Genomic DNA, 14,636 nt, shown 5'->3' with positions numbered 1-14,636 from the left:
ATCAAACAGAATAAAGGGTACATTTTAGATTATGTTACATTTATCCTTCTTTCTGTCCTTTCATCTATCAAAATTTTATCTGACTATTTTTTCTAGGATTTCAAAATTTTTAAAAGAATTACATACGAATTTAAGGAGCTTAAAGTATATGATTTTAAATCAAAGCGGCACTTATAAAAAGATTAATAAAATTATTAAAGTCTAAACTTTGATCTTACATATCTCGGCTTAATATTTGATTTGCAAAGTTAAAACAGATATATTTGATTCAAGATACTTCACGATAACCTCGAACTTATTTATTATTATGCTTACATCAATTTAATCAGTTTTGATTGAAGGATTATTTTTCTTTCTGATTAAAGATTTTCATAAATTTGTTACTATATATGTTTTGTTCTTCACTTGGCTTTCATAAATTGAATATCTCCGGAAAAAAATTGTAACAAAATTGAAAATATTAGTTATATAGTTGTTTAAATATCATGAATACCAATATTTCAGTCAAAAATATTAGCGCTACAGACAACATGTCTACATTGGGTTTGGGAGAAGGTTCTATTGGAGCTAAACAATCCCTACAACATGTTATCATATTTTGGGGTTTATCAGTTTTTGGAATCATAGGAAATGGTACAACACTGCTAGTATTGTTCAAGGGAAAACTTTGGACTTCCGTCAATATACTTATTTTGATCATGTCCATATCTGATATCCTTGCACTTCCGTTTATCACTAGTACGCAAACACAGAAGTTCCTGGGCAAGGACATTTATTGGCTGACAACACTGGTAAGAGATATCTTTATAACAAGTAGCTGCATCAGTGCAATGATAATAGGGATGGAAAGAAGTTTTGCCATACGAAATCCTCTTAAATTTAAGGAGAAATGGAACATCGGCCTAACAGTTAAATTGTATATTGTTATCCTGATTATAATGATTACAGTTATTATTGTGAAACATGTTTTCAGCCAGTTTGATGAAGCTTTTGTCGATGGATACTTGTATGTAACGTACAATATACTAATTCGTGGAATTCCTTTTACTGTGATCTTGGTGACGAACATACTTCTTACACGTGAACTGATTAAAACTAACAGACTTTTGACCGCAATGTTCAATCCTAAAGTGGAACGAGAGAGAATGCGACAGGAAGCAGCCATCACAAAAATGGTAATGACTGTTACCAGTGTCTACTTCGTCTGCATGGTACCTGGTCGGTTATTAGCTGGTATAATGAAAGATTGTCTTTTGCAGAATGAACTTTCATTGTTTTTTTCAACCATAACATACCTTGAACTTTTTAATTTTTCTGTTAACACAATTATCTATACAATGACAAGTTCATTCTTCAGAAATGGGTACAGACAGCTTATGGTGTCGTTCTTTGGTTGCAGATATAAACAAAAGCCGGCTGAAATAACAACCGAAATAACCAGATTCTGAAAGGGTGAAATACAATGTAAGCATGAGGGTCATGTGTTGAAATGAATGTGGCAGGGATGTGTAGCAGACTATTCAGCAATCTTACATGTGATCAGTTGACATATTTTTCAATATTTTTTCACCTTACTTCACGAATTACATATTTCTATTCATTCCTGGCACGTAAGCATTGGTAACACCCTCGGAATCAAACCTTAGCCTTTAATATCCTAAGACGGAAACAGATCAATTGAAAATTGAATATAAGTTATCATAACCGTCGAAATGAATACTGATGAGAACGAAACGTACACTGACATTTTAATATACTCTGTTAATAATCACATATCTGTTAATTGGCATGCATATATTTGAAATGATTGCCAATGGAAGTGAAGGATAATTTTGAATTGTCGAACAAACGTCTCAAAAAATAACATAACATGGATGTGGATGCTGAGTTTTTTTTTAAGAAATAATTGAGAAGAACATATTAAGTTAAAATCATATAAATAATAAATCTTAATCTGTTTCGTTTTGGTTTTTAAACATGATTCGCTTTCAAATATTCGACTCTTAGCGTTCCTGATGAAGGTTTATATAGAAAAACTATTCTGATCAATCTTATGAAATCGTCTGCATTATGTGTTATAATACTGAATGATTTTTTTCAAAGCGCGCAAGTATAAACATGCTCAGAAGGACTTACACTGCATCGGATGGTATGCGATTACCCGGAAAATAGTATTAAATTTTGTAAATATTCTTAAAATTCATTTAACTTTGATTATTTAAAAGTTTACCTTTTTTATTTAAAAGTATAACTTTGATTATTTAAAAGTATAACTTTGATTATTTAAAAGTACAACTTTGATTAATTAAAAGTATAACTTTGATTATTTAAAGATTATTTAAAAGTATAACTTTGATTATTTAAAGATAATTTGAAAGTATAACTTTGATTATTTAAAGATTATTTAAAAGTATAACTTTGATTATTTAAAAGTATAACTTTGATTATTTAAAAGTACAACTTTGATTAATTAAAAGTATAACTTTGATTATTTAAAGATTATTTAAAAGTATAACTTTGATTATTTAAAGATTATTTAAAAGTATAACTTTGATGATTTAAAGATTATTTAAAAGTATAACTTTGATTATTTAAAGATTATTTAAAAGTATAACTTTGATCATTTAAAAGTATAACTTTGATTATTAGAATGTATTGGCTTAGTATTGCAATTAACATTTTGTTATCATTTATGTAAATGTATTTCAGTTGTTTCCTGTAATTAGTTAATACTTCAGCTTTATCATGTACATCTTTTGAATATTCATTTTATTAAATTTACTGTTTGCAAAAGTATAAATTACTCTAAATTATAGGGATTTTCTGGTAACTTAACAGAAAACCCTTGCCGTTTTTGGCACAACCTTTTTGATCTTTTGGTCCTCGATGCTGTTCAACTTTGTACTCGTTTCGGCTTTCAAACTTTTGTATCTGTGCATCACACATAGGTCTTGTGTGAACAAAATACACTTCTGGCGTATTAAAATTTTGAACTTGTTGCCTTTTGTTGGCTGTTGTTCGTGTGATTCTTTGTTAATTGTGTTCTCCAATTTATTTTTATTGTAGTCCTGTGTTGTCATTTTGATGTTATATTTCAAATGGCCATAAAAGTGCGAGGTTTGGCATGCCACAAAACCAGGTTCAACCCACCATTTTTTCCTTTAAAAATGCCCTGTACCAAATCAGGAATATGGTCATTGTTATATTATAGTTCGTTTCTGTGTGTATTATATTATAACGTTGTGTAGTTTGTTTTCTCTTATTTTTGAGTGTAAATTCACATTGCGATAAGACGTGTCACGGTACTTGTCTATCCCAAACTCATGTATTTGGTTTTGATGTTATATATATTATTCTCGTGGGATTTTGTCTATGTGTGTTACATTTTAGTGTTATGTCGTTGTTCTCCTCTTATATTTAATGCGTTTCCCTCGGTTTTAGTTTGTTATCCCGATTTTGTTTTTTGTCCATGGATTTATGAGTTTTGAACAGCGGTATACTACTGTTGCCTTTATTTATGTTGTATTTTATTGTAAAGTGTCTATTTAATATTTGTATACAAAGTTCATCTCAGCATGATACATATGTAACACCTCTTTATTAAAATTCTAAGATGAAATTAAGATATTAAGAAGTCTTGTGAATATTTAATTTGACTATGAGACATGACGACACGAATTATGTGATAAAGTCTGGTCTGTATATGTAGTGATCATTTATCAATTGATTTAATTTGTACTGCTTGTAAATTGTATTATACTGTTGTAGAGAGCTTACTGTTATCCCCTATTAATTAGCATGTTGGCTTCGATAAATTGATAAATACAAAAATAATACAATTGAGTTGTATCTATGTTATGTGTTTATATATTAACCGATATTTACTTTCTATCTTTACTGGACCTTACACAAACATTTTTTCTGGTTGAGCTTGTTTAATATTCTGAGAACACATTAGAAATAAGGCGACATTGGCTTTTTTCACGAATTAAATGGTATATACTTAAAAAAACAACAACCCAGCGATAAGAAATAGTCAACAGACACGTGAAGTGCCATATACAAAATCCATCGCGGACGCTGTTAAAACGCAAACATATAAGTTGTTATGCTAGATCTGCGTACGATTGTAAACAGGACTTAACTTAAAATTTGCAAACTGAAACTCTAACGTATTCTTACTTTGATCAAACATTTCTTATATTAGGTGATTCTTTTTAGCTTATCTTCGTGATGTATTTTCTATAAACATATAAATGGGAACAGAAGTAGTATGATTGACAATGAGACAACAGAGAGACGCAGGCTACCAAAGGGACATTCAAACTCTCCACATGAGTGCCCAATCTGATTTAATTACTAATTTTGTGTTATTACAAGTAAAAAAACTTTGCGATTTTCCTATGCCTAATCATGCTAATTGAAATTACAGTTTTGTCCTTTTTATATTTCATGTGCATGTTATATATTTGAAATGGCCATGTATACAATATATGTCGAATCTACGAGACATGTGATGATTTTTTCCTACCAGAAACATTTGTAAACTCCCCATTACCCAGGAGATATCAAACATCTGCGATATCATTATGCGCTTGTATATCTTGTTAAAAACGTTAATCTCGTGCATGTTGACAATATACAGATTTCACTAGCAAGGGTGTGATCCTTAAAACAATAACAGATTTACGAGGAAGAACGACAGAAATCGACACAATGGAACTACGGTCACTATCTCAAATTGGTTGAGCGATTCGATGTGTCGGTACCTCAATTTACCAGCGATATGTATAAAATTAGTCTAAGATCGTTAGATACTAGTATAATCTTCTGTAATTCAATTACTCGATTGTGGTATTTTGACTGAGAGTTTATTCGTATTGTGTTTGATTCTATATATAACCGGAGACTCTATCGTCACTCAAATTCTCGCTCATTTTGATGTTCATGCAATTTCGCCAGTTAAAAGTGTTTAGCCTTAATTTTCCTCTTTCATGATTTGAACATAACTAAACATTGCCACCTTATTTTTTTACGCATTTTTGCATTTGCTGCTCTAAATATATGTATTCGTTCTCCAATGTATAAGGTGTTGAGAGTTTTATACTGAAAATGTATACATATATAGTATATGACGTTATGTACACTTGTTCTGCGTTAAAATGGCGTCACACATTCACGATTTTGACTGCCGTTCTTGTTAGGACCATTCCCGATAAAATTTTGTTAAAATTCGGATTAAGATCTTGTGCATCGTGACTGGAAATTAAAACTTGTATTACAACTTGTAAAAACATTTATTTAATCACGACAACAATCAGATATTGTTCATGAAGCGTCCAAATCAAGCTGTTTCCATCCGAACTTGTCCTGACTATCCCATTCGCAATCCGATTCTAATCAGATTTACATCTATCCCATGATTAATAAACAACTGAATCTATATCGACAGCGTCACGAAAATGCTGAATGCGATCCAACAGACAACAGTGACCAGACAGTGAACCGACGCTGACGGAAAGTATATGTAATGCGGCGTTCACGCAGTGCCGATTATGGCTTCAGACAGAGCTAATGCGGGATTCACACATTGCCGATTATTGCTCCCGTTTGAAATCAGACAGCGATACGACACGAAAAGTGAAAAAGTCGGTTTACTATTCTCAATTATCTGGAATGTCTTATCATTGTCTGAACACAGTCGTTAAAGTTCTTAACCAAATTCCTACGGGTCGGGAAGGGTCCGAATAGTTCGGCAAAACACCCCGACAGTTAGGTGCGTCCAATAACATTCGGGGAAACTCAGCCGATTTTGTCTAGTCGGATTACAATCGTGCCTATATCGTGAGAGATTCTGCTGTATCGGATCGAATTCCTAACAATGTTCTGTGAATTCTGGACGGTGTCCTGTAGAACGGCAATGATCTGGAGAAATTTTTCATTGTTGTTTTTTTTGGCGATTGAGTCCAGATTGTGTCCAAATCTTATCGATTGCGAACCGTTTTTGACGAAATTGTTCAGAAACAGTCCCGTTATAAATTATAAATTCGTCAATCATACCCACGTCAGAGTCCCGACAATTACAGAATAAAATACGACTGAGACCAGACAAAGCCGTTTGCAATGCGATAGAGCAGATCGTGATAGGATTACGTTCCGACAGTACATGATCATCCCGAGTATGCCGACTGATAACTTCCGTCAGCGTCGGTTCACTGTCTGGTCACTGTCTGATCTCTGTCTGATGACATTCGATGGAATCGGGACGCAGTCGTGACAGACTCGATCGAATTTTTGACAGGCGAAAGATACAAATCGGATAAGAAGTGGATTTAGAACGGGATATTATCGGGATAAATTCGACTCGAAACGGATGAATATTGACGCTTCCTGAACAACATCTGATTGTTGTCTTGATTTTTTTTTTTTACAAATTTTAATTGAAGTTTGAATTTCCATTTACGATTCACAGGATCTTGATCAGACTTTTGACAAATTTTAATAGGGCATGGTAGTGTCAAGGACGGCAGTAAAAATCGTGAATGTGTGACCCCAGCTTTAGACACGAAATATTTAAAGTCGGATAACTATCTTCACCGATCTGGATCTCCTAATATTGTCTTTACGAAATCGTATCCGTTAATAACATATTCCTACAGGTCAGTATGGTCGGGAGAGGTCGGCCATGCACGCCGACAGTTTGGTACGTCCCTTAAAATTTGGGTGAACTCCCGAATTTGTCTAGTCGGATTACAATCATGACTATGTCGTGATAGATTATGATGTATCGGATTAGAATTTTAACAATGTTCTGTGTTTTCTGGACGTTGACCTCTAAAACGTGCATGATCTGGAAAAAATGTCATTGCTGTTTTTTTGCGGATTGATTCCTGCAGAATACATACAGATTGTGCTGAATGTAAACCTTCTTTGTCGAAAATGTTGCGAAATAGTCCAGTGATAAAAACGAAATTCGGCAATGATACACACGCCAGAGTCCCGACAATTACAAAGCACCATACGACTTAGTCCATACACAGCCGTGTTCAATGCAGTACAGCAGACTGTGATAGGATAACGTTTCGATAGTACCTGATCATCCCAAATATTATATGGCGACAGTTTATTAATGGATATCTTCCTTCAGCATCAGTTCATCGTCTGGTTACTGTCTGATCTCTGTCGGATCACATTCGGTAGAATAGGAACGCTGTCGGGACAGGGTCGATCGTTTTTTACCACGCGAAAGATACAACTCGAACTAGAATCGAATTGAGAATGGGATAATCGTTGAATAAATTTTAAATTTCCAGCCACGATTCACAGGATATTAGTCAGACTTTTGACAAATGTTAATCGGTAGTAAAAATCGTGAACGTGTGGCCCCAGCTTAAGGTAAGGTTTGCATGAAACCTTGATTTTTTTCTTAGTGATATTATACCAATAAGATACATCATTTTGTTCAAAGTGGGGTGCCAAGTCATTTGATGAAAAAAAATCGAAAATTGCCCGTCACGTTTTTTCCGGTGGAATGCTCAAAATTCCGATTTTTTACAATTTTTAGGAAAATTGTATTTAAATTCTTCTGAAATAATAATGTATGCAAGTGACTATAACGAAATAAAACTGAATAACACATGTATAGATAATTTTGGTCCATTCATTAATAATAAATCTTAATTAAAAAAATAATAAAAAAGTTTCTAAAAACAAGATTTTTAACCGGATTTTTGTGTCAAAAATGTCGGTTATTGATTTGGGGATGTACGGCGGTCGGGCGGCCGGGAGGTCGGGCGGGCGGCGACCAAATATTGTCCGTGCATTTACTCATGAACCGATCAACCAAAGCTTGTCAAATTTTAATATGTTGTTACAGACAACAAAATGAAGGTCAAGTCCAATAATGACGACTTTGACTTTTACCGTTCAGGAGTAATGGTACTTGAAAGATCGAAAAATGGCATTTCCAGTCGTGTCCGTGCATTTACACACGAACTGTTCAACCAAAGCTTCCCAAATTTTAATATGTTGTTACTGATGACAAAATGGAGGTCAAGTTCAATAATGACGATTTTTACTTTTACCGTTCAGGAGTTATGGTTCTTGATAGATTCAAAAATGGCTTTTTCAGTCGTGTCCGTGCATTTACTCATGAGCCATTCAACCTAAGCTTTTCAAATTTTAATATGTTGATACTGATGACAAAATGGAGGTCAAATTTGATATTGACGATTTTCACTTTTACCGTTCATGATTTATGGTTCTTGTGATATTGGCAGGACACAAATAAATGTTAATAAATCCGGTTTGCTATCGTTGTGACAGCCTTTTGTTAAATTTTTGATTTAATCAATTTGTCTTGTAAAATTTTGGGATTGACCATAATCAATGAGAGAAAACCGTGATTAACTTACGGAATGACCTCAAAAGGTCAATTATAAATAGGATAAAGATAAAAATAGTTTTGGGCGGGAGGGGGGATATAATTTGCTGCAAGTTTTGTTAATTTGACATCGATTTTAAATTTATCCATATTGGACAATCATTTTTTTTCAAAATTAAGTTAAGAGGGGATAGGGGGGTCAGTGAATAAACTATGTGAATTAAGTTTATGTATCCTACATTGAATTTTTGATATCGTCCCTCAACTTTTATGTCCACAACTATCAGTCGGAAAATTGCTGTATTGCCCCATGTTTGGTAAATTGTTTTTAGGCAGCAATTGGATGAAAAGACATCAGTTTTGACTAGTAAAGTCTTTTATAGCAGCCGTGTTTATTTCATTCATTTAAATCTAGACATCAACAAATGTTATCAAAATATGATCAAATAAGTATGACTAAGCAGGGGAAAGCCTTGCAGAAGAATGATAGATTACTGGTATGATTTGTCCAATTGTTACACATGATATTCAGATTTAGGGTCTTTGACCAAACAAACAAACTACATGCTCTTAGTCTTATACATGAAAGGGACGAAACAGACAATGGCCTAGGAATACAAATGATCACCGTATATGTATTGTTCATATCTAAAATAAGAAATGTAGTGATGTAGACCTGTAGTATGAAAACCTTCCATATCCTTCAATAAATTAAAATCAGTTCAATTAAGTTCACAGGAGTAACAGCACTGTAGTTTAGGAGCACAACCGTCAATTGGCGATTTGATGTTCGCAAATGCAGTTTTACTGTCGACGCGTAGAGGAGACAATAAAACGGAAATTTGCGACCATCAAATCAAAATTAATTGTTTCTTTCGCTTTTGAAAGACAGCAAAATAAAATCTAAGAAAAGTATCACCACCCCGTATAACCCTGATACAAATGAATCTTGACGTTGACGCGTTCGAAGCGATAATCAGGACAGCATTTGGGATGACAACAATTTCGAATGACTCTTTAGAACTTATTTGAGTATATATCAATATGTCATTGTGCATGTTAGTTTATTTATTCAATAAATACAGTTTTTGCAAGTTTAGATATTGTATAGAACGTTTGATAAACATAAACCTGTGCGTATCAATACCTTACAATAATAAATAACTACATGTTAAAACACCGAGTGCCTTTAAATGTTCCCTAGAACGCAGAATAAACGAAGTATCATACTAAATAAGTGTTTTTCTTACTGTACCGTTCGTTTCTCAAAAGACCGTCAAAAACTCCTTTTTTGATAAGGTATTCGGGATGGCTTTGGCGAACTGTTTTTTCTGTATTCTGTTGTAAATATATATTTGTAAGTTTAAAGGCATCCGATACAGTTTCTCGATAAAATGTCATTTTTATAATTTTGTAATATGTTGTAGGCCTTGGCGAGTTATAAAATAAAACACAAAATAAAACATAGGTCACCGTGATTGTTTTCGAGAAAACTGAGGCTGAAAATTGGTGATTTGTGCAATTTTGTAAAACGATTAGGCAATGTTATTAAATTTTTGGAGCAGATGATTATTAAGATCGGGTTCAATCTGAAGCTGTGATAAGAGACAAAAAGGAAAAAAAATAAATCACTACACGAATAACTATACAATTATTTAAGCCTTGCTTGACTTTGAGGACCAGATGCTCAAAGTGGTATTTTTTTAAACCTAAAAAAATGGAAATAAACTGTTTCTGAAAATGTCATTTTTATCATTTTTCTGCATACACTGCATTTTGTCATGCTTTCTCCAAATCTCAAATAGAAAATATAGGTCACCGTGCTTGATTCCATGAAACGCGATTTATCCTAAAAATTGCGTCCCCCCTTTGTAACCTCAACGTTAGCGCTAAAGTGCACGACGTCGCTGGCAGACAATTTCGACGTTATCTCTGCAAATTACCGGGACATTTTTCAGATGTATAAATATTGCTTGTAAACTATCTATAAATTGGTTATATTGTTTCCGGAAATAAAATCATGTGAATATCAAATACCTCTCTCTGTTTGTGGTCTAAGGGAGAAACATTTCCAGAAAAGTTATAACGGACTGTTGATAATTTGTATGGCTTTTAAAATTAAAGACTCGGCAATTTGAAACTTGACATACAGGTACATATACTGTACACACTCGTATATTATTTCATACCGTATGTTGACCTCTAGATTTGTTTTGTTTTGTTTGGTGGGCTGCTGTTTCATTACAAATATTCCTTAAAATCCTTTTATTCACGTTTTTATCACTGAGAAATCCGTTTTTGTTGATACGAATTAAAAGTTCACGTCGTTTGGACAGTAAATCAAATTTAACGCGCATTGTAATTTGAATTAGAATTTACGTTAGGACGTGAAACATTTCGAATGCGAATAAACCTAATTCAAATTAGTTAATGCGAATCGAATTCGAATTACGTGTGAATTCAGCATTATCCTGCAAACGGAACTTCTTCTTTGTACATAAATTGCAGCACATACATTAGGCCGTTACTTTTTTCGTTTGAATTGTTTTACATTGTCATTTCGTGACCTTTTATAGCTGATTATGTAGTATACAATTGTATATATCTTCCACAATGCATTTTCTTTTTTATTATATCGAATAATGACTACATATTTTGGCTTAACAAAAAGATTTTTCAAGATGGCCGCCATTCAATATGGGTAATATTTCCAAAACTTTTGTTCTACAAGACAATTGGACCCAGCACTGTTATTCTATCAACCAGATTTCATGTCAATATCTTCTCTAATATCATTTTCATGATTTTCTATTATTAGTCTATTGAGATCAAACGGCCGCCATTTTAAAATGGCCGCCTCTTCCGCCAATTTCGATTTTCAGATTGGGTCCATAGCTTGAAATGTTGTCCATGACATATACTACTACTATGCTAAATTTCATGCTTTTATCACAATCTGAGCAATTTTGTGAAAAATCTGCACAAATCGACTTGACTATATGGGCTTTGCTCATTGTTGAAGACCGTTCGGTGCCCTATAGTTGTTAATTTCTGTGTCATGTTTGTCTCTTGTTGAGAGTTGTCTCATTGGCAATTATACTACATCTTCTGTTTTATGTGGTCAGAAAACAAAAGCAAACTCTTATAAAGGAGAATCTTCAATTTCCTAAAGAATTCTCTTGTCCATGCAAACAATGAAACTATAACTTTGAAATTTTTGATTTGGCAAAACCGATTGGATTAGTTGCGATTTAAATCTTTCTCTCATAGCGTAATTTTATTGGTAAATAACTTTTATATTTTTTTCACCATAGTGCGCACATGTTCATAAAATATCGCACGTCCATTCCTCTGTCTATCCTTTAGGTCCTTCTGGTTAAATTACATTTTTCAAGTGAAAAATTCTTGCCAACTTTTTATAAAACTGATATCGTATGGACACGTTCAAAAATCAGTGCATATCAACTATTCTTTAAAAGAGTTATGCCATTTGGAAACATTGATTATATTGGAAATTGCACTGTATTTGTTGTCATCCCGTCATTTCTCTAATCTATTTACAAAAAATATAAAGAACAAAATAAACAGCTGCGCTACGAGCGCATGATACGCCCATCGTGTTATTAAAAAACATTATACATGTTTTTAAAATAACACGGGGGTTGTACAGGAAGTCATGCTAAGTATATCTTGACTCATGCATTATTCTTGTTCAATAGTAAGTTTGTATATCACAACATGTTTTATATGATCCCCAAATTGAAGCTCAATAAAAATTCAAGAACTCAAAAATGAATTAAAGAATCATCACGAAAAAGTATACAGATCTTAAGAATAATTTAACTAAAAAGTATGTGAAGTTTTATGCAATAATAATAGTTTCTGAGATAAGGCGCGACATGTGAAAACCCACTCTTTTTGTCATAAACTCAATAACTCTGCAATCAAATTTTGAATCATTCTCAAAATGTATATACAGATCTTCAGATTAATATAACTAAGAAGTGTGTAAATTTATAAGCAATGTACATAAATCGTTACAGCGCGAACTGTGAAAAAAGCCTGTTTTAGTTACAAAGTTACAAAGTCCTATACCTCAAAAAGTTCACCAAAAATTAAACAGAGCGTTTGACCATCATGACTGAAAAACAACCATGTTCAGTTTAATGAAAGGAGTAGGTCCAGTAAGACCCCTTTTTGGCCCCAAAATATAGAAGTTTTACAAAATGGTTAAAATGTAAACTTTTGGTTATTTATTAGACAGTCGAATGTTTCTGCTACATAAATATGGGCTATTTTTGACAATACAATGCACATATATTGGGTACTAGCATCATTAAGTCATGCTAAATTACTGAAATGTTCACAATTCTAGCATTTTAGTTAAATTTTATACGGTTTTCGTGTAAAACGGAAGTGGCCGCATTCGTGTTCATCCTTAATATTGAAATGCAAGTTGTATTTTATGATAATACATAACATATATAAAGGTTGAGGATGAACACGGATGCGGCCACTTTCATTTTTGACAAAACCATCTGAAAAGTGACATTTTTTCTGCATATTTGGTAGATTTTTCATATTTAAGCTTTAATCGGATCGTTTTTAATGACTAAATTAGTTAAAATCTTTTACATTAATTAATTGAATCAAATGAAATAGACACTTAAGTGTTTAAAAAGTGGTCAAAATCTTTCGTCAGATGAACCTGAAATTTGAGGCCAAAATGGGTCTTTACCGGACCTACTCCTTTGCATAATATGCTGTTCCATGTTTACGACGGACATTTGTATACCATAATACGTCCCGTAAAAACAATTACGGGTGTATAAACATATTGTTGGCTATTGCCTTTTGTTAAGGAAATAAGAACTTTGTTCTTTTATATTAGCGGCGTGTACCTACGTTTGCGGTACTAGTTTTAAAATATCATTGGTTTCCTGTGCTGCAATACAATGTCATGGATGATGAATGATAATAAAAATTATAATTGACATGCATGATATTAGTAATTCCAGAAGGGTTAGACGTCTTGAGATTGCTCACTTTACATTATTTTGTTGAAGATCTCAAAGAAACAGTAATTTGTTTTATTTCTTATGATGTTATTAGACTGTTATCCTGTTAGAATCAAATGCACTTATATTAATGACGTAGAAGTTAGCATGCGGGAGAAACAGATTTTGGAGCATCGAAATTCCACATTACGTTTCTTAAAACGGAAAATTACACGCATTACGTCCCGCAAAAAGTGACGTTATGCGGGAATTCAAACGCTTAACGTCGCGCCAAGAGTTAACTCCCTTGAAACTGATGCCCTTAAGCCGAAGAAGTTGAGCATAAAATATCAGTCATCCAAAGCCAATTTGTAATATTTTAACTAGCATACATCATACAGGAATGTTTCTTTTGAAAAGATGACTTTCAATGTTAATTATGATAAAATAAAATGTTAATAAATATATCACAGATGAAATAAAGCTTCAAAAAACAAACTAGAGACAATCAAATTCAAATGCTCTTACTTTTCACAATTTTAGGCGCTACCAAATGCCGATGTTGGTCCACATTCGCCTAAACGAAACAGAAATAGAAGCTCGTTGAACTTTGGTTGCCTATTGCATTAGATGGCATTCCAAATTTTGTTTTTTCTGTTTTTTGTTTGCATATAAAATTTTGTAGATGTGGTATGATGACCAATGAGACAACTATCCACCAAAGTTTAAATGAAGTGAGTGTAAACAATTATAAGAGAGAAGACGTTATTAAAATCAAAATATATTTTATTGGCGAAGTAAGATCATGGCTTCTGTCGGTTACCAACCCACAAACAAAGGGTCTTTGGGCAACCGTAAATAAGATGCAAATAAAATAGATAAATAAAATTCAAAATTCAAATAAAAACTAAAATGAAATGAAATTTTGAAATAATGGGGTGATGACTTGAACCCTGGCAACAGATGTCAAAATCAACATGAGAAACTACGTTTGAGGTGGAAATGAAGATTACATGGATTAATGTTCTAAATTAAATAATAATACAGTGATAAATCAAGTTCATTTACTGGTACTGGTGCTGCCTATAAAGTCCGCCCTAGTGATGAACTCTGCTAAAAGACTGTCATAACATTATTTATCGGTACACTATGACTGTTAATCCGTTATCACTCGTCAGATGGACGTCATACTGTGGTTTATTGTGTTTATAGACTGGTGAAGAGTTGTAAATCCAGAAGCCGTGACAGGAGTTCTA

The sequence above is a fragment of the Mytilus edulis genome, chromosome 7 (assembly GCF_963676685.1).
Source record: "Mytilus edulis chromosome 7, xbMytEdul2.2, whole genome shotgun sequence".
NCBI classification, from domain to species: Eukaryota; Metazoa; Mollusca; class Bivalvia; order Mytilida; family Mytilidae; genus Mytilus; species Mytilus edulis.
This window is presented reverse-complemented; position numbering follows the sequence as displayed.